At 43.1% G+C, this 22,106-nt stretch overlaps 1 long non-coding RNA gene across 1 annotated transcript in view; it reads left to right on the forward strand.

Moving 5' to 3' along the window:
• The first annotated feature begins 924 nt into the window (after positions 1–924).
• LOC144824713 (uncharacterized) overlaps positions 925–22,106 on the forward strand; it is a 643,279-nt gene continuing 622,097 nt past the window's right edge. Inside the window, exon 1 of the long non-coding RNA XR_013609075.1 lies at positions 925–1,062. This is a non-coding gene — a long non-coding RNA (uncharacterized LOC144824713). The remainder of the gene's footprint in view (positions 1,063–22,106) is intronic.

Below are 22,106 nucleotides of genomic sequence, written 5' to 3' on the forward strand. Positions count from 1 at the left end.
CAGGAAACACTGGAGTGGGGAGAATGTGGCACAGCGGGCAGAGCTTCTGACTTGAGACCTGGGGATCTAGGTTCAAGTCTCGGCAGCGCTGCACAACGTCTTGTGATTCTATGCAAATCACTTAATTTCTCCAGGTGATGAATTGTTATATAAATATGCTGCAAGAGTGAAAGGCAAAACTTTATGAAAATACAGTTCCACCAAAACAGCTGTTAACAGTTTTTCGTGGTGGGAAACTGATAGGAGAAGCAGACGAGGAACAAGCATTGAGGAAAATCTACTACAGCCATTAGAATGGAGGAAAGGTAAGTGGCACACACAGGAACCAATGAGAAGCTAGGAAAGAAACGAGGTGGGATGTAAGTCCCTTTTAAGTTTATATTAAAAACAATAGATTTCTCAAGAACAGCACAAGCAATGTGCAGTTGAAACCTAAAAAGCAGTTAAAACGTTTTTTAATAAAGGAGAACGAAGAGAAGAAACAGCAAAGACATAGAAGATCTGACTTGGGGCCCCTAGATCCAACTCTCAAGCCAATAATGCATTTATTTGGGGTAGGGGGAGGTGTCCCCTCCCAATTCCCCCCTCCCCGAAGCTACGACCCTGGTTGCAGCACTGCATTGTGATAGAATGTTAGTAAATATGTCCCATGGATTCCAGCAGGACTGGGCCAGCCACAACTGCCATATCAAACGTTAACCTACTTGGCATGTGACTAACTTTCCCCAACAAACGTTACTCCACGAGGCACGTGACTGACTTTGACCCACAGACGTTAAACTCCTTTGCAAGCGACTGGATTTCCCCCAGTTCTGCTGCCACCCAGAGGCATCCGCAGCCACTCCTCGTTCTAGTCGGGTCCGAGTTGGCGATACAAGTGTTTTGCAGCGAGCGCTCGCGGTCACAGTCTGAAGGTTGTCGGTGTGCAGGAAGCCGGTGGTTCCACATCGCCTCGGTGACAATGGGCCGCAAGGGTGGACCTCCGCGAGCGTGACAGGAAACCTCGCTCTTCACAGAAACCCGCCTTTGCACCGGCAGCAAAAACAAAACAAGCTCTCTGCGGTAAAACTTAATAAACTGTGACTTATGAAAAGAACAGATTTAATTAGACTAAATAATAACGGAAACGTGTTTAGAATTTCACATCGAAAAGTTGTGGACTGTTTGACAGTATAGTTATAAAGATGCCTTTGTATAGAAAATATGGTTATATGTATCTCTATAAACATGTGCATTATAAGATCTTTCATGCCTCCTATTGCGAAGTCCTTGGGGATGATTTCTCATCTTGCCTTTCAGTAGTCAGTTATATTGTTTTGCAAGACATTCTGTTACACGTATTTCCGCATGTGCTTTAGCGGTAGTATTGTCCACGGTTTTCAGGTTTCTGTTGCGCTTTTCCAAAAGAGGCAAACTGGCGAAAATATGTGTTTTTTATTATGGGATGTGAAAAGGGCTGTGATAACAAACAGAATCAATTGATAAACTATAAGAAAGGATACATACTAAATGAAATGGTTGGATGTCAAAATGCATTCGTACCTGTAATATGTTTACAGTTCTAGAACTGGGTTGTCATGGCATTTCAGGTCTAGATAAAAAAACAAGTGTTCTTTGCAGGCAAGTAAGTGGTGGCTGTTTTTTTTTATATAGTATACCCGTCGCTGTGAACAAGAGATCAATGGTAAATACCCACAGTCGCGATTTCTAAAAAAAATAGACAGAACTTTACTTTAGAAATATATTACTTGTATATGTTTATCTCTCTATACCTTACCACAGAGAGACGAAAACAAGTGATTTCCGAAAAACAGAAAATATAGCGGTTCTGGACATTCATCGCTGATTTACCCCGGAGGTCTGCACATTCACCCAAACGTTTTTGAACGGTCACGATTTCCCCCCTTGCAAATTATCCCTCCTTTGATTCTAGTTCCTCAAGCAAAGATTTTTCTTTTCACTTGGGATTTGAAGAAATACATTTTCCACGACCCATTGAGGACGATGTAGTCTATTTTTGTATTTGTATCATAATTTCATTTTAGAAAAGTATTCCTCCGAAATGTTTACATTTTCTTCACTCACTGACAGCAGAAGAAAGTAAAGCCTTTATATCAGAATAATTGTTAGCATTGCACAATCCAAAATATCTTGGTGCAAAAGTCACTATTATTGGCCAATGTCATGCAGTATAAATGTTAAAGTGCGTAAAGTTTCAAAAGATTTTCGTGGACCTTTACAAAGTCGCACTCCCCAGCTACACAAACTCAGCAAATTACTATAATGACACGTAATTGCATGGTCGTACTTTAACCAGAGAAACTGCTGAAATCAAATTCAAGTCCACCTTTTAATCTGGTCATCAAATATTTTTCTCAAATGTACACAATGTCCTGAGTGGCAGTGTGCATTTCCGGGGCAAGATGGCGGACTGCAAGTCCGAGTGAGGAGACGCTGGTCAGAGCTCTCGTGTGTTTCACTGCCGTGCTGCTGTATGCCGACTCTCTACTCGAGCTGACAGAGTGTATAAGTCATTACTTTTGTGCAAGATTATAATTTCTGTCAAGCAACTTACGTTTTGCTGTCGACGGCTGTAGGAGGGCTAGAAGCATACAGCGACGGTGACGGTGACGGCGGTGCGGAGGTGCATATACAACTGCCTGGCTCGGCTACCCTCGGCTATGCGCTTTGATCTTTGGGGAAGCCATATTCGAACTCTCCGTTTGGCTTTGGCGCGCCCGACTCTCCTGCCTTTAACATCTTTACCGTCTTCTTGAGATAAGACCGGAGCTGAAAAACGGCGTTTGGGATCACGCCGACTCCAAACACGGAAGGACCACTTACAACAGCAACAGCAACAGCAAATACACGGATACATTGTATCGGCTTCTCACAGCTCTGAGGTTCCTGTTAACTTTCCAGCTCTTATGGCACCGAAGAATCCGACTGCGCTTTCACGGCAGCAAAAGCCGAAAACAAGAGCAGATACTGCAGCGGCACAGGATACATCTCAGTCATCTGCCTCAATAGACGACCCTTCTCAGGCTTCTACTACTGTGAGTACGAATGTCCCCCTGAGTTTAAATATAGAACCTTTGTCGACCGCTATAACTCTGGCTGAGGGGGTGCCTCAAACTATGTCACAATTACAACCAAGTAACTCTAATGCATCTACAACAGTTTCCGTCGAAAATACAAACACAAGCATGATGAATTCTGGGAGTTGTAGGCTAGGTGCCACACCGAAAATTCCAGTTATGTTTAGGAAAAAACTGTTAATTCTGATATTAATTTGAAGGCTCTAGATAAACAACTGGGTACTATTGAAGGGTCTGCTAAAGGGGGGGCATCCAGTGGTAAAAGTTGTGAATCGATACAAAAGACAATGACCACTGGAGAGATCCGAAGTGATGACGCAGAGTCTTTAGACTCAGCTGGCAACTTTTACTCCATGACTGATCTTTCACAAGCATTGGACTCCGACAGTATAGACGAGATGGTACAGGATATTGGATCTTTGCAGGGACAAGAGAAATCTTATTCTGATCTAGGCCAAGAAGAGCTTAGTGACCCTGAAGAATTAGATTCAGATCCGGAGGAATCCCCAAACAGAACTGAATGGGGGGGTGAAGATGAGGCAGAGAAATCTAATTCTACATTGCGGGGACAAAATAGGTCTACTTTACTTCCGACATCCGTAACTCCTGATTATCATAACCCATCTGATGATATACCTGAAATAACATTGGAAGTCCTATATCGTGTAATGCTACATCATAGAGAAGAAACCAAAACCGAAAATCTCCGAACCCAGGGAGCTGTAAAAAAGTTACAAAATAACTTGAGAAAAGTAATGAAAACTGCCAATGACACAATTGTCAGAGTTACTGAGACGGAAAATAGAATCTCACAAATGGAAGACTCTATGGCACAGCATAGTACACAATTAAAATCTATGGAGGGTCTGAAGAAGAGATTAATTGGAAGCTAGTGGATTTGGAAAACAGATCACGACGCAACAATCTCCGAGTCCTGGGCGTGCCGGAAGGGAAGGAAAACTCAAATCCACGCCATTTCATGATAGAACTTTTCTCTGCTGCTTTCCCAGAGCTAAGTCAATGGAAATGGGAGACTGAAATCCAAAGGGCGCACAGATTTCCGTTCCGGGTAAGGCAAGATTCTGCCTCTAAACCACGAGCTATTTTGATCTCATTGAATAACTTCTTAGCCAGAGAAGCACTTTATGATTTGGCAAGACCTAACAAAAAGCGTAAGGTTCGAGATATTGAATTTTTTTGCGACCGGATTACTGTCATACTACTGTGCAATTAAGATGGCAGTTAAGACAGCTTATTACCTTATTCCAGGCAAAAGGAGCCCAAGCATTCCTTTTAAATCCGGCCAAACTTAAAGTGATTCATAAAGAACGCTCCGTTTTTTTTACCTCCGAGGTAGCAGCTAAGGAATTTTTGATGTCTATCTGAGAGGATTACGAACTTTTGAACTATGAACTTTGAGTTTTGAATTAATATGGTTATCAGCTCTAATCTGTGTTTATTCTTTTAGGAGTACAATAAGAAAGTAATGTAGTATATATTGATACATACTAATATGTTAAAAAGGGGGAAAGCAGGCTTAGTAAGGGCTAGTAAAAGATTTAGCGAATGAATGATAAAATTTGCTTAGATTTTCTTTTGAAATTCCTAGACATGCTTTCGATAAGCGGCTCTAAAATGATTATGAAGAGGGTATAATAATTATGAATAGAACCACACGATGAGAACCACCTAGCGCTCATCACATCATCAACACGAGGGACTATTATGTCCCTCTGCCCTGATAGCACTGAGTGGTGGGGAGGGTGGGGGCGGCTCAGGGGGAGCCCAGAGGGGGGTGTGGGGAGGGCTGGGGAAAAAAACGAAGTTGCAAGTAAAAACAGAACGTTTATTATTTCACTATGTGTAGTTATTTTGCTATGTTTTGCGAAGCTTTTTGTTAGGGAGAAATGTTTGAAATTTCATCTGATCGTATATAGGCATTTTTTGCATAATCTGGTACCTCATCTGCGAAATAAATGTTGTTATAAATGGGAAAATTACGTGTTTGCTCTTGGAATATATGTGGTTTGAATAATAGAAAGAAGAGGGGGATAGCCGCTCAAATCTTACAGACTATGAAAAATGATATATTGTGTATCCAGGAATCACATATAATGTGGAAGGATAGACATCTATATACAGATTTAGGTATGCAGTTAGCTGGATGTACGTCTCAAGGTTCAACAACAAAAGGTGTTGCTATTTTATTCAGGAAGGGTTTGGGCATACTAATTCGTCATAAGGCAGATAAATATGGTAGATGGGCAATATCAGAGTTTAAAATCAATGACATATTATGGACTGTCTGTGCTCTTTACGCTCCAAATGTGGATGATCCAGCTATCCTGGACCTTCTAAATTTGGAACTAGCCAATTGGTCTTCATCATTAATACTTTGTGGTGACTTTAATATTCATCTAGATTCTAATAAGGATATTTGTGATGCATCTTGCTATCAGGGGGTCAAAAAGAAGTCATTTATGTCTTTACGGTCATTGGTTTTGGACCATGGTTTAGCCGATGCAGTCTATGAAAAAAAACCATCATCTCCTGTGTTTACATTCTTTTCCCATCCACATAAAAAGTTTGTGCGTTTGGATTATTTTTTCCTTAGGAAATCGTTTATTCATGACACAAATTTTGAGTTATTTCCACGCATAATTTCTGACCATAACCCAATACTCATTGAAATCAAAACTGATAATTCAATTATTCAACCGAAGCTTTGGACTTTTGATCGTAAATTACTATTTGATTCAGAATATATAGACATGATGGCTATATGGATGAAAGAATTTTTTGATTTTAATAGAGGAACTGCTTCTGTGCAAATTGTCTGGGATACGTTTAAATCAGGGATAAGGGGAGAGACGCTCTCTTATACTATAAAAAAACAGAAAATTATGCGTGAAAAGAACAAAAAAGCACTTGAGAAGGTATTATTTTGGGAAAAGGAACTAATAACAGCAATCGCATGCCAACAACCAATATCAAATATAGAATCGAGTCTAGCGATTAGTAAAGCTATCTGTTATGAATTCTTCGCAGACAAATCAGCACAACAGATGGCGAGTTATAAGACCCAGATTTATGAAATTGGTGAAAATACAGGGAAAATGTTGGCAAAAAGAATCAGACAAAAAGAAACTTACAATACTATTAATATAATTCAAGACGAATCTGGACAAATGCATAATAAACAAGAGGAAATTTTGGAAGTTTTTCACAAATTTTATCTCAAACTCTATACACAAGAGAATGACCAGTATTTGTCTGATGTATGTTTAAACTTTGCCATGGAAAATCTCCTACCTTCCCTTGCTTATGATCAAAAGCTGGCGTTGGATGCTGCGATTAAGTGGGAAGAAATTGAAAATGCAATAAATCTACTAGCAATAGGCAAAGCAACTGGTCCGGACCTTATCCCGCTAGAATTTTATAAGTCTTTTAGAAGTTATATAAAGAGTGATTTGCTTATAATGTTTCTAGAGGCCCAAAAAGGTGTACCACCAGAATCTTGGGCTTCATCAATAATTATGACGTTCCTAAAAAAAGATAAAGATTCAGTTAATCCAGCTTCTTATAGGCCAATATCTTTAATCAACACTGATAGTAAAATATATTCGAAAATACTTGCCACAAGACTATCAAATATAATACCGCTAATTGTTTCTCGTTGGCAACATGGATTTATTCCTAACAGAGATACGGCTGACATTATACGCAGAATCATAGCTATGATCGATTGGGCAGAGGCCTCTAATACACCAATAGGGATTACCCTGTTAGATGCTGAAAAAGCGTTTGAGATTTACTATCCATGAAAGGTTTCGGATCAGGAATAATAAATGCATTTAAGGCTTTATATAAAAATCCAGTATCAGCAATAAAAATAGGCTCTACAAAGTCTGCATTATTCCCTATACAGCGAGGAACACGTCAGGGATGCCCATCCTCCCCTCTTCTTTTTGCCATATACATAGATATCTTTCTTAATCAGCTAAATAGGGACGAGAGTATAGTACCGTTACAGCTAGGAGGTACTGAATATAGAGCACTTGCTTATGCAGATGACTTGGTAGTGGTTACTAAGGATATTGAAAGAACCTTTTTGAGGATTGAAGAATTAGCGGAGACATTTGGGTCTTTTTCTGGATATAAATTAAATTTGTCCAAAACTCAAGTCCTTTTTATAGGTCCAAATCCACCGCCAATCAGAAATATAGTATCTGAGGCAGTCTATCTAGGAATCAAATTGACTACACCTATTTCGAAAATTCCCAGTCTAAACTATACCCCGATTCTTAAAAAGGCAAAGTCAACCTTGGAAAGAATAAATCATTTACATCTGTCTCTCCATGGTAGAAATAATGTCTTAAAGATGCTTATACTGCCGAAATTTATTTACTTATTTAGAACAATTCCTCTAGAATTTCCCGTAAGCTTTTTTCAAGAAATTGAAAGAAGCGCAGTTAGATTTCTGTGGGGCTATAGAGGCATTAGACGAGCATATAAGAAGATGATTATACCAAAAGATAGAGGGGGCTGGGCAGTACCACACTTTCTATTCTACTATCTAGCAGCTGTACTTCAATTTATATCGCCGCTGATTGTCGGTAATAAAACCCCTACTTCTTTGGCACTATATCCAAATATATTTGAACTTGTATTAGGTACTGAAGCTAATCACCATTTGCTAAAAATAATAGAACCAAGCTACTATAAAAAAACAAAATGTAAGATTTTAACGGCAGCGTATAAAGCTTGGCGAATTATTAAAAAAGTGGCTGGTATCAGAAAAGTCACAAGATACACTCCATTAAATTCAATTCATTGTTTCCCTTCAATATTCAGAGATCAAACGATGAAAAAATGGAATACTAAGGGGATTTTTTCTCTCTCTGACCTATATACACATAATTTTGATTAGTTACTTTCTTTTGGTGAACTCCAAAAGAATTTCAAAATTCCTTCCCATGATTATTTTAAATACTTACAGATCCATAGCTTTTTACATTCACCCTCTAATGTAGTAAGGCAGGACTGAAACCCAATTCTGCTTATAGATAGCTTAACCAATAAAAGAAAAATTGGCTATTACTATAATATTTTAATGACTTACCTCCCGGATGACTTTAATAATCTGTGTGGCAAATGGGAAGAAAAGTTAGGAATAAAGGATCTATGTTTAAAAGATTCGATTAAAATGGCTACTTCTATCTTATTACTCAACATTATATGATTTTGTGTGATCTTTATTATACACCTGCTAAGGTTCTGAAATGGGGGGCCATTGCGGGAACTAATTGTAATCGGTGTAACATGAGAGGGGCTGACACAATACATATGTTTTACTCTTGTGCAAAAATTGCAAGGTTAATCTCTGATATTCAGAACTTTATTGAGAACATTTTCTGTAGAGTTATTGCTATATCACCTGAATTACTATTATTTGGTGTCTCCAAAGACTCAATGGATTTAGAACAAGCTAACTTATTATTTATTATGATGTCTGAATTGCGCGCCTGCATCACGCAGGATTGGATCAGTCCAGAACCGCCGTCGTTTTCTACATGGAGGAGTCGTCTCTTAGCCAGATACAAACTTGAACTGGCAATATATGCAACCAAGGGAAGAAAAAGGAAATTAATTGGCATAAAAATTTGGGCACCAATTCAAAAGTGGATTGCTGGAGTAATGACTTAAGAGGATCTACGTTCTTCTATTCTCTATGTCTTGTATTTCTTTTTGAACGTATTTCTTTTTTACAAAATGTATATGTATACTTTGAATAAGGGAAGGACATGTTATGATCTGTTTAAACTTGCAACTCAAATTTCAATAAAAATAATAAAAAAAAAAAACCAAATGTACACAATGTCCTGGCACATATAACATGGTTACGACTCCCAACTTTACCATGTGTTTCTGTTTTAAAACGAACCCTCATGACGGCCAAGAGATAGCATACCACCTGCCTCTTCACTAACTATTTCATCCAACATTGAGAAGGGTTTGCTTATAGTTTCTCATATAGAGTTTCCCATATCATTCAGGGCTACCAAAAAAAGTATGCATTAATTCAACGTAAATTTAGATACCTCAGATGAGTCTAATAACTGCATTAGTGCAACCGACATTTTATGTACATACACCAAAGAAGCTGCAGCAAATGAAATACAAATGCACCCTTTCTTCCTTCTTCTGAAGTACAAACGAATTATACTGTAAAAAACATAAACATGATACCTGTCTTAAATAATATACTTCTCCCAGTTCCATTGTGACGGTGCACGCGTAATTTCAAACACACCATGTGGTATCGAGACACCCTGACATGTAATCTCCTTTCAGCAAGGGCAGATATCTCCATATTTTAGTTGCGACGTCTCTGGCCTGGACATGTGGCAGTCTAGATCATAGGAGTGCGTACAAAACATATATTTATGAAATTTAAACATCCGGAGAAATCTACTGTCCTATCACCTGTGTTAAACCCACACATTTTATCTACTCATAATGCTCTGGGAATCGGAGCAGGTATCATACTTCACATCTTCACTCTTGTGTAATACAGAAAAAGACTAAACTTATTGCACCACTGTGCAAGCATTGTGTCTCAAATTTGCCTTTTTTGCATGGTTGTCGCAGATTTTTTGCCTTTTTCTGGACGCTATGTTGGCTGGCTTCAGGACCCTGTGTGCTTTACCACTGATAAACAGTAGTAAATTGCCTGTACTTCCCCTCTAAGTCATTGACCCTCCCTATTTGACCTACTTAACTTCCCTATTAGACTCTTGTAAATGGTTCCGTTAGTGCCCCTATTTGCAACAACAACAACAAGGCATGGAGGGAATGCTTAAATTAATCTCAGCCACTAGCAAGCGATTGGGTCGCATGTCGATCCATTGGCTTTTACTCACTAAGCCCCTCTAGACTGAGGCCCTCCCCGTGCAGATCACTACTGACCCTGCTCATCATGTGAGCAGTACATCCCAAACCGACAGGTGAGGTCCCCTCCAGATGGTACCACAAGCAACCCCAGACCAGTTTCGACCTGCTTAGATATCTTCAGTGAAGTATAGCTTGTGGTCTATGGCATAGTCAGCACAGAGACCCATGTCTGGGCATACCCGTCAAACTCAGGGCGTCTACTGCAAAAACACAAGGTGATGTAAGGAATGCTTGAATTAATCTCAGCTCATTCCAGACAATCATTTGTTGCCTTCTGTGCCATTCTAGGCAGAGATCATCCTTACTCAACTCAGCCTTAGTCTTGCTCCAACAGGAACAGTTTGTCCCAAGCTGCCAGGCTAGGCCCCCTCCAAATGATGTTATAATCATCCCCAGACCTGATTCTACCTGCTTAGGTCTCATGAGAGAGGTATAACTTGAGTCTTATGCACAGTGCACAAGGGACCCACATCTGCGCACACCCGTGGAACTTAGGGTGACATATATGACAAAAATACGTTCCTGCCAGGGGCACTGCTACACTCTGGCGAGACCTCAGTTTAAATGCACTTCAGTGGCACATGGCAGGGAAATATGCATTTGCCATGCAGGAATTCCTATTTTTATATATTCATAAATCACCCATAAAATTGTCTTGTAAGTCCAAGAGGCAGGGTGCTAATAAATACAAATAGGGTACACTACATATTTCTCTAATAAGTATAGGTGGAATTAAAATCTTTATTTTTAATTTCCGATTAGGAAAGGGCTAGAAAAATGTTTCAAAGTTATTACCTGCTTAGTTTTTAAAATGAGATTTTTGATGGCTTAAGCAGAAAAATAGCTTTGTGAAAATGTACTTTGAGCTGCTTGACACAGAATAGACCTAATACCAGTTCTGGCCCTCATTACACCTTCAGAGCTGGAATACACATCATTGGCTAGATAAGTTCACACCTCTGACTAATAGGACAATTGGGGTCCAGAAAAGGCAAATGAGTGTTATCTATGGATGTATGACGTTACTCCGCATACCGTTACAACTACCTACCATTACAACGCGACCATTACAACGCATACCATTACAACGCATAGCGCTTTGGGGTGCTGGATAGTGGTAAGTATAATTTACTATTCTAACTCCAGTCCCCGTGGACCCTAGGGAAGGTGTTGGATAGTAAATTATACCATTCCCTATCCTATAGCGCCCCCCAGCGCAATGCGTTGTAATGGTATGCGTTATAAAAGTTGCGTTGTAATGGTAGTGCGGAGTAACGAATGCGTTGTAACAGGTGCATACCGTTATCTACTAACCACTAAGCAGGGATTAGTTATCTGTGTGTGGACAGGAATATCTAGCAGAACAAAGGGCAGCCTTAGCGATACCTCTTTTGACATGGAAATGCCAGGGAGGGCTTCTTCTATTTATTCCCATGACCCTCTTGGACAGCTCGTCCCCAGTCATAGTTGGAGTGAAAACCCGTTCTGGCACCTATCACACTTCCATAGCTCAAAAATGCATTTTTGGCTTGGAGAGAGAACAACTCTAACTCAGAGAAAAGCCAATGGGTGTTAACTCCTGACCACTTGACACTGATTATTTATCTAGGATTGGACAGGAGCAGTTGCCAGAACATAGGGCCGTTTTAGCTCTATCTATTTTGACTTGGAGATGCCAAGGAGGGCTGGTTATGTTCATCCCCTAGACTTTCCTGGACAGTTAGGCTCCAGGCACAATAGGAGGGAAAATCAATTTTAATCCGGACGGTTTGGGTGGTGGCCAGGAAGCTGAACACTGGCCTGTGTGGTGCCAGGTGAATCCCGCCATTTTGAAAAAGGATCTTCTTGGTAGTTTTACAGTAAGGCAAACAGGAAGAGCTGCTGCAAGTGCTGGGGGCTGAACTGTAAGAAAATTATTAGAATTGGGCGGATTGTTAGGATTCCTCCAGCCACTGGCTAGTGCACAGCGTAACACCGGCACCTCACTAGTCCTCCGCAGAACATTCCTGTGCTTGGGACAACACTATCTGAAGAAGGCGGCCCTACAGAAGAAGAGTCTTGACTAAGGGCAGGCAGTGAACTCTGCTCCGCCAGCGAAGTTTGCGGAGATTTAGTAACTCCGCACTCCGTTTGGAGTGCGAAGTTTCCCAAATCTCTGCCTGCGCAGCGGAGCGGTGTTCACCGGTGCAGGGAGACTTACCTGCCACCCAAATCGGTGTCTCCTCTGTCCTGCTGCTGGGCCTGGCTCCACTTCTTCCACTGCTCCAGGAGAATTAGAGGAAGAACTGCAGAGCGCCTGACATACTGCATGAAGGCATGCCTGACCTATAGGCCTTCACACAGTACGTCACGCGCACTGAAGTTCGTCCTGTAATTCTTCCGGAGCAGCAGAAGATTGTAGCCAGGCCCAGCAGCAGGAGCAGGACAGAGGGGACACCAAATTGGGAGGAAGGTAAGTCTTTAGTTTTTAATATTCTTATTTCTTTACTTAGACTACGCGGGGGTGGGGTTTTAGTGGGGGGGATGGTGGGGCCGGGGCTTTAGCAGAAGGGGGATGGTGGGGCCGGGGCTTTAGCAGGAGGGGGGCGGGGTCCAAGGCTTTAGCGGGGGCAGGGGGTGGGGAGAAGGGCAGGGGGACACTCCGCCAGGCCACGGAACTCCACGGAATTTCACAGACTTTTCTAGTGACTTAGTGAAATTCCGCGTAGTACCACTACGGCAGCTCCGTCCACCCCTGGTCTTGACTTCCAACTCCTAGCACCTCCTGGAAGAAGAGAGCTCCCTCAAGGACCTCTGAATCCTTCTGGCAACCAGGGACGGGAACTTCTCTCCAAGGTCACATGGTTGGCCTCCTGTTACCTGCTTCAGGGACACAAAAAGCAGGAGGATGCCTGACTCCAAGAAGGCCTAGCTGACTAAAGAGGACTGGCCCCTGCAGGAGCCCTGGCTGGAGAGAGACCTGGGGCCTAGAAGCCTGTTCCTACTTCCGTGCTTACTGGAATAAGCTTTTCCAGCAATTGGAGACCAAGTCTAAAGGTAGTCCTTTGACCAGGACAACCGGCTTAGTGTATCTGAACTCTGCTCTATTGCTGTCGGACTGAAATTGTGCCTAGGTCCCAGTCCAAGGTGAACTGTTTTCTTTCCAAAGTGCTTGACATTTTCATGTGCTTTTTTGCCTTAAAACTTTAAAAAAAACATTTAGCTGTGTCCCCTTAATCTCTTCTGATGATTTTAGTTAGTGGCTTGTTGCTTATTAAAAACAAATCTATTTTTATTTTTCTATTTGGTTTGGGAGCTTTATTGTATTGTTTTCTTTACTTTAAAACGGTTGGTACTGCTGGAACTTGGCACACACTTCTCTGGAGGTTGCCTGCTGCTTCTGCAATGGCTACCAAGGGTTAAGCAGAGATTCTCAAAGGACTGTGGTCAGATCTACCCAGAGCGGAATTACTGTGTTGACATGGGTGCCCTGTTGTAGATTAATAACCCCATTTGTGACAGCATGCATTCTACATTCTTGCACAGGCCCAAGTGAAAACACTAATAGAGGAGTGAGCTCAGAGCGGCAAAGGGAGAGTTAAAGGCTATAACTTCTATTGAGTGCTTTGGACATGAGGCATTTGATAAACAATGTGACCAATTTTCAGTTTTTCTCCAGAAGGTAGCACTACTCCAGGGCATAGCTACCTAGATGTGCCACACATTTCCAAGAAGCAGTGGCAAAGCCAGTAGGCTGCTTCTTCATAATAAAAGTGTCGTCAAGCTATTGGTTTTGGAATGCTTTTTTGTAAAACTTTGTTTAAAAAATGTGAAGAAAACACATTTTAAAATATTGGAGGACAACCAAACACATATTTTATGGTACCTCAAAACTGTACACGGAATTCAATATTTTCGATCTTTATAAATGGCAGAGTTTACTTTTCAAATATGTATCACTCAGGAAACTCTGAACAGAATTTAAAAAGAAGAAGGAAGTTTACAGGAAAATGCTTGCCAAAGTCTAATTTACTTTCCTCAAGATTCAAAACTGAAGCTTGTTCCCGCGTTTTGGCACTCCGCGGCATCCACGGGAACAGATTCATGAGCCTGCAAAAGGCATCCCCTTCTCAGTTTTGCTAATTACAGCTTCTGCTTCAAAAGCCAGCTGAGTGAGCACAGGAGTTAACCTCTCCTCCAATGATATGAAAGCCTTTGTGTGGCTAGACCAGAGTTTTGTGCTATATGTGTCAGCAGGAAATAAAACAAACCTTAAAGGCTGCTATTTAGTGATACAGTGGAAAGATATAACTGTTGCTGTGCTTTTACAGACAGACTGTGGGAGAGGGGTGGGGTGGGGAGCAACAGAGAGCACAGGGTGGGTATTTGAGGGGGGTAGGCATCCCATGAGGGTGGAGTGAGAAAACACATGCACTTGGATAGAGTACTGGATGAAAAATAAAAAAAGTAGTTCTCTAATAATGAGAAATGGAAGAATACAAGTCAGAATTAAACAAATCCATAAGATCAATACGTAGAATTAGACAAAAAGAAGGGGTTTGAGCTTTTTACCAAAAGCAAGATGGAGGTCAATGTCTTTACGTGGCGAAAGGAGATCATTTCATAATTTAGAATCTTCCTGGCTAAAAGCACAGCCCCCACAGTGAGATTTTTAAAACTTGGTATTTTAAGGATACTTTCAGATGTGGAGACAATGAAAAGGAAGTTATTTTTGAAACTCTCAACTGGGAGCCAAGGCAGAGACCATCTATGTGGAGTAATATGCGTCCCTCTCCTAAGGGTGGAAATCAGCTGCATTGTGTTGGACTTGGTCCTTTTTTCAGGGTTATCCCCAAACTTTTTGCTTCTTCCTCCTATTTTTTCCTGACTTGTTTTTGTTGGTTATAGAACTCTGAGCACTTTACCACTGCTAATCAGTGCTAAAGTGCATATACTGTCTGTGCAAATTGTTGTTACAATTGGTTCTCCCTGATTGGCATATTTGATTTACTAGTAAATTCCTAGTAAAGTGCACTGGGTGTGCCAGGGCCTGAAAATCAAATGCTACTAGTGGGCCTGTAGCACTGATTGTGCTACCCACATGAGTAGGCTGAAAATGTATCTCAGACCTGCCACTACAGTGGCTGTGCACAGTTTGTTAACTGCCATGTTGACTTGGCAAGTGCACCTACTTGCTAGGCCTCAAACTTCCCTTTTCTTACATGTAAGACACCCCCTATAGTAGGCCCAAGGTAACCCCCTGGGCAGGGTGCAGTGTATGTGAAAGGTAAGCCATGTACTGGAGTGTGTGACATGTCCTGATTGTGAAATGCTGCCAATTTAGGGCCCCATTAGGATGTCGGGCGGATTGCCTCCGCCAGGGTGGCGGTGGCCACCGCCACCCTGGCGGAGGCAATCCGCCCGACATCCTTCCCTGCATTCCCCCCACCATATTACGATGGCGGAGGGTACCGCAGCGGTGGGAAACACTGCCCGCCTGTTTTCCGCCCCGGTCGCCTGGCGGCCGGGGCGGATAAGTGATAACATGGTGGCGGTGTCTATCAGACACCACCAGCCATATTAGAATAGGCATCTGACAATGCCTTTCCCGCCACGGAAAGGCAGGCGGACTTCACTCTGGGGGCCCCCTGCGCGCCCCCAGAGTGAAGCACAGTAGGGGGGTGCACACAGGGGGGTACCTATGGTACCCCCTTGCATTTGCATAATGAAAGCGGCAGGCACCGCGCGGTGCCTGCCGCTTTCGTCATGTAAATGCTGCAAAGCATTTTCAGCATTGTGGCGGGCGGTGCAGAGTGCACCGCCCGCCACAATGATGGGAATACAGGATGCGCCCGCCACTGTGGCGGGCGCATCCTAATGCTGCCAACGGGACCCCCGCCCTCATGGCGGCCGGTCCCTAGTACCGTGAGGATAGCGGGCGGGCAAAGTCCACCCGCCATCCTAATGGGGCCCTTAGTGTTTTACTATTGAAAGGCTAGCTTGCCCTATATAATAGAAGGGGAAATGCTTTGTAACATCTTACAAGTATAATTTCTCATTGGGACAAGATTGAGAAATAAAGTTTAGGCTCTCTGAACTCCGAATTCAATAACACATCTTTTAGAAAAGATGGTTTTTAAATTGTGTGTTTGAAAATGTCACTTTTATAAAGTAGGTATTTTTTAATTTAACCATTCTGTGTGCCTCTGTCTGTCTGTGGATTAACTGTCTGGTTTTGGAGTGCCAGGGTCTCGAGATGTGCATTCCCTGTAGACAGCCACTGGTGGGGGGAGGGCGGGAAGTTGAGGTGTTCCTGGCCCGTCCTGGATGACTCAGAGTTGGGCTGAATAGATGTTGGCTGTATTTAGAGAAGTGGGAGGAGATTTCCTTGCACCTGAATAGGCCCTTTCTCCCTTGCACAATGCTGTCTCCACCCCCTGTGGACATACTGCATGTGAGGATAGAACTGGTTTGGACTGGGCTCAGTGACCCTTGCACAAAGAGGACAAAGACATTTTGGGGTATAAGTATTAGACCTAAAACCCCAGAACTTGAGATTACTTTTAGACTCAAGCGGAAACTCTGCCAAGGAGAAAAGCTGAAGAGCTGTGAGGAGGAGTACTGCCCCTTTGCTGTGTGCTGTGTGGGGTTGGACTGCAGCTGCTGCTTCTGCCAAGGAAAGGACAAAGACTGGAACTTTGCTTTGAAACTGCTTGAAGAAGATCTCAATGGCCTGTGTGCGCTGGCCTCCTGTTCTGAAGTCTCACGGTCACAAAGACTTCACCCCGAGCTCCCATGAACTCTATTGCTGAGAGTTCTGACCTGCCAGGAGGTGCCTATTCCAGTGTTGGGCCTCTGGAGGTTGCTCCTGCTGTTGGGAGTTGGAAGTAACTTGAAAGAAGTTAGAAAACCTGTCTCTGACGCCATTAGTAATGCCGCTGTGACGCCGCCATCTGCACCGAGGCCCGGGGCACCGCTCTTGAAGTGAACAACACACCGCCTAGCCTGCACTGCAGCTCTGATGCCCTTCGACAGCTGTGTTATCGGCCGTGCCCAACGCCAGCACTCGCACCAACTCATCATAGCCAGCGCTTGCATCCTGTTATCCGGTGCCGATAACCGCCGAGGTTGACTCCACAAACTCACCGACTTTGCATCGACTTCGGCACCCGTGCATCATCATAGACTTCGTTGCGAAGGTGCTGTTTGTTTGGGGGTCCATGTGACTCCTTGCCCGACGCCATGCTCCTCACAGTTGGCGCTGTACTTTGGATTTATTGCTGTCACAATAGCCCCAGGTGGAGCGATTTGTTTTGTACAACCTTTATTTTTGCAATAAGTGCTCCAAAGTCATATCTTATTACTTGTATGTTAGATTTTTGTCATTTTGGTCCTGTTGAGTTTAGCTAAAGATACTTTATTTTCCTAAACTGGTGTGGTGTCTATTTGTGGTTTTATCACTGTATTACTGTGTGTTTTGAGCAAAAATGCTTTACACTTTGCCTTTGGGATAAGTCTGCCTGCTCGTGCCAAACTACCCAGGGGGTGAGCAGGGGTTATATAAAGTGTGTATCCTCTTTACCCTGACTAGAAGCAAGGGTGCAAATATGGACAAAGGCACCTACCTCTGCCAACTAGTGAACCCCATTTCTAACATATTGCCAAGTTCTGGGGTGTTTGTAACTTGGTGAGCAGCTGTTTAGGCTGTCTGAGAAAGAAGCTATTACAATAGTCAAGCCTCGAAATAATGAGAGTCTGTCAGTGGGTAACTATGGAAAGATTTTTTCAAAACAAGCTGAAAGAATCACGAAGAAATAGTCTTTTTGACTTGAGCAGAGAATTAAGGTTTTTTGTTGAAATGAAAACCCGGCTTAAAGCTGATGTTCTCAACTAGTAAATAGGGTAATTTGTTATGGATTTAACAAAAAAGATGACTTAAATACCTTTGTGGTTATAGTTGTGAAGTAGTTGGAGGCAATTGAAAGGTGAACAGTTTTGCTTTGAACGATTGGTTTGTAGCTTAGTTTAGAGGGGTTGGTGAAGAGGCAAGCATCAGACCATATCTGTAGATGGGCTGTCAGGCTAGGGAACTTTTACGTTTTTTGTGAAGATGAAGCATAATATATGTCCGACTGAATGTGATGGGCCACCTGGGTGAAACTGAGGGACTGCTTGTTGTTCAGAAAATCTCCTGAAATCTAGCACTTGAGCTATTCAATCACAAGTGGATGTCTCCAATAATAATAATACTATTGGTGCTAGTCTGAAGTTGATGAATGAATTCAAGGAAGTAATCCAGATAGTCAGGGTTATAACTGCAAGTTGTAAATCACTGCTGAAATGAAGGAGCTGCTTGGATTAAAGATATTGAAGGTAAATTGGAATTGAAGGTAAATTGTGGCTCTAAGCACCCAAAGGTTGGGAAAGCCATGTAATGAATAGCTCAGAAAATGACTTCAGATGTGTAGACAACCCTTATCCTTTGCTTACCCTCTGTCTTGTCCTGGACAGAAGGGGAGAAGGTCACTAGTATGGCGGCTGCATTGTCACCAAACCAAGTCTCCGTATGCCCTACTTCATGATATTTAAAGTGTCTGTGGTAAATATGAGGCAAGAGATTCTCCTGACCTTTGCTGATGATAAAAATTAAAAACCCCAGACCCCTTGATCACTCAGCATTCTACAACACCATATGTCTGAGGCATGAAAACCCAGCAAATATCTCTGGAATCGCTCTGCAATGGGCCCATTCAATTTTCACTGATCATAGCCAAAAATCCCAAATCAAATCAATTGAATCATCTTCACTCCCTCTCTCATGTGGCAATCCTCAAAGACATCTCCTCAGGTATTTGTTTTTCAACATTCAATAAAGTCCCTGACATATCTCTTTCTGAAGTGTCAGAAGAACTTCCACATGTGTACCAGTTAGGCGCAAATCCACTTCCTCTTGGAAGATGATCTTGAGAATACCCTGTGCCTAGATCATGTGTCGCACAGGCTGGAAGAGAACTTCCTAGGTAAGAACGGTGCCAAGGAAGTTATTCTTGGACTTGAAGACATAATTCGTGAAACTCTATCATTTCTACAGCCAAAAGTAGGAAATCTGGAAATGCGTTTTGACACCTGACTGTCCATGTGTGAATAGACCGTTATTTCTGCTCCAGAATTCTCATACTCCTCCACCTTGACAACAGATTCGAGCTGACAAGACTCTTCATTGCATGTCTTACCTCCTACTGTAACTGTAAATCGTATACACTGCTCTTATGAAGAGACTCATTTCCAGGTGCAAAAAAAACCTTTGAACGAGGCAGTCAGATTGTGGTATAAACTCTGTATCAAACCCACCTCTAAAACCTTTCACTCGCTTCCGGTAGATGGTACAATCAAATTCAAGATTCAAATGCATCATGAACAAAGTGTAATGGGGCAAATGTCCAGTGTAACTGCAGAAACTAACACCGCACTAAACAACTTCAGCGACCTTCTCTAAAAATCTGCCCACTGCATCAACCAACAATCCTGATTAGGAGTAACTAAAGGGGGTGGACTTTGGTTTTGGAAAGACTGGCACTCAAACTGCAGGAAACTTCTATCACCTGATTTCTTCAGATTTGCATTCAGTTGATACCATCATGGGTTATGGCTAGTGCTGAAAAATTTTGGGCATGGTTATCCACTAGCCCCCACCTCCCCCCATTCCAACAAGCAAGCTATATATGTCAGATCTCTGCAGTTACTGAAGGACAACACGTCATGCTATACAAAACTCCTCAATGAATAAAAAGGTTACCTTCAGCTCCAGTGCCCTCCAGGGAACCAGAAGAACATTGCCTCCTTTACCTGTGGCAGCAAACTAGAAAACAGGGGAAGTTGCACCTTCAATTTCAACTCGTCTCTTACCCTCCTATCAAGGCAGCCGATTTCTTAGTTATTCGCTCTGTTAATCTTGCGGTCCCCTTCACTTGCGCGCTTTTCTATCGTCCACCCCAAGCCATGCCCCACTTTATTCCAGCTCTTCAGGAGCTGTTGGCCACTTTGGTGGTCAACAACTCCTCCGTTCTGCTTCTAGGTGATTTTAACTACTGGCCCGGTGACCCTAAGGAGGATCAGACCTCTAAAGATTTCTCTGAAACTTTACAATCTCTGAATTTCACCTCTCATATCTGCTCCCCCACTCATACTCACGGCCATACCTTGGATCAGGTTTGATCAGCTAATTTATCTATTCTTTCCCCCACTGTTCTCCCTTGTCCCTGGTCTGATCACTTTTTGGTTTCCTTTTCTCTTGACCTCGGGACTCGAAATTGGAATCATATAGACATGGGTACTCGCTGTTCTTCCCTGGCTGTCTCGCCCCCTTGTATGGCTGATGTCCCACTTGGCCTCCAGGTGGCCGCCATCAACAGCTGGCTCTCTGCCTCCTGTGCTTCCATTGCCCCTCTCAAACTTGTTAGGAAATGCCGCTCCCACGAGGCTAATAGGTGGTTCACCAACGATCTAAAAATCCTTAAACTGGCACTCAGACAAGCGGAATGGCACTGGGGGCGCAGCTATTGCCCTACTCTTAAAGCTCAATATCTGGTCCTTCTTTGTGACTATAAAAGAGCTATCCTGCTAGTTAAAACTGAATACTTCTCCCAGAAAATTCTCCTTGCGGCAAACAAGCCCAAGGAGATCTTTTCTATTGTACATAGTCTAGCTGCATCCGACAGAGTCAACCCTAAGCCCGCTTCCTCTCAATCTCTCTGCAATTCCCTCAATTGTTATTTCATTGAGAAGATTGCTACTATTAAGCGCAACATACCTCTGCCTTCCCCTTCCTTTTCTCCTCTCCCATTGCCCCCCACGTCCACCTGTCTTGATCATTTTCCCCTGATCGCCAAGGAGGCCTTTCTTACTCTGCTTAAAAAGGTTAAGTCAGGCTCTCCATCTGACTGCGGTCCGGCTCATATTTTGAGGGAAGCATTCTCTAGCTGCCCCGACCCTCCTTTAACCCTCCTTAACACCTCCATCACCCAGGGAATGGTCCCAGCCCCCCTTAAAGCAGCCTCAGTTATCCCCGTTTTGAAAAAATCAGGGGCAGATCCTTCACTACTGGCTAACTTCAGGCCAATCTCCTTGCTACCCTTTCTGGGTAAGATTCTCGAGAGCCACGTGACCACCTGTCTCTCTGCTTTCATCGAGGACAACCATCTTCTGGCCTCCCATCAAGCCGTTTTTCGTCCAGTCCACTCAACGGAATCCGTGGTACTCTCTGTCCTAGATGAGCTTAGGAGAAGTGCCGACACCAACATCCCTCAGGCCCTGGTCCTCCTCGATTTGTCCGCTGCTTTCGACACGGTCCCCCATTCCATTTTACTCGGCCGTGTTGAGGCAGCGGGCATTCGAGGGACTGCATTAGCCTGGCTTGCCTCTTTTTTGCAAGGCCGGACGCAGGCGGTCCAACTTGACGGCTTTACTGCCCCCTCTTGTTCGGTTTCCTGTGGGGTTCCCCAGGGGTCTTCCCTCTCTCCCCTCCTATTTAATATCTACATCCATCCTCTTATAGCTTCTCTGCAAAACATGGAGGTCGGCGTTTTCAATTATGTCAACGACCTCCAGCTTGTCTTTAATCTCTCTTCTTCCCCTGACTCCATCCTTAAGTTCCAGACTACTCTTGTCTTTATTTATGACTGGATGAATTACAATCATCTAAAACTTAATCCGGACAAGACGGAGCTGGTCCTCACCTGTGGCCCTTCCAACCCTTGGAATCCCACCTTTTGGCCATCCGCCCTTGGCCCCCCACCGGTGCCTTCCACCTTTGTCAAAGCCCTGGGCATTAAAATCAGTCCCGACCTTTCTATGCATCCCCAGATTAGCTCCGTCGTTTCTTCCTGTTTCCTGTCCCTCAGAGTCATTCAAAAGATTTCCCGTTTCTTTTCCCATGATGCCCTTAAACTTATCATCCTGGCTATGGTCACCTCTCGCTTTGATTATGGAAATGGTCTGTATGTAGGCATCCCGGCCTATGAACTCCGGCGTCTACAATCCATACAGAACCAGGCTGCGCGTCTCATCTATCGGCTC

This window comes from Lissotriton helveticus, chromosome 3_1 (genome assembly GCF_964261635.1).
Source record: "Lissotriton helveticus chromosome 3_1, aLisHel1.1, whole genome shotgun sequence".
NCBI classification, from domain to species: Eukaryota; Metazoa; Chordata; class Amphibia; order Caudata; family Salamandridae; genus Lissotriton; species Lissotriton helveticus.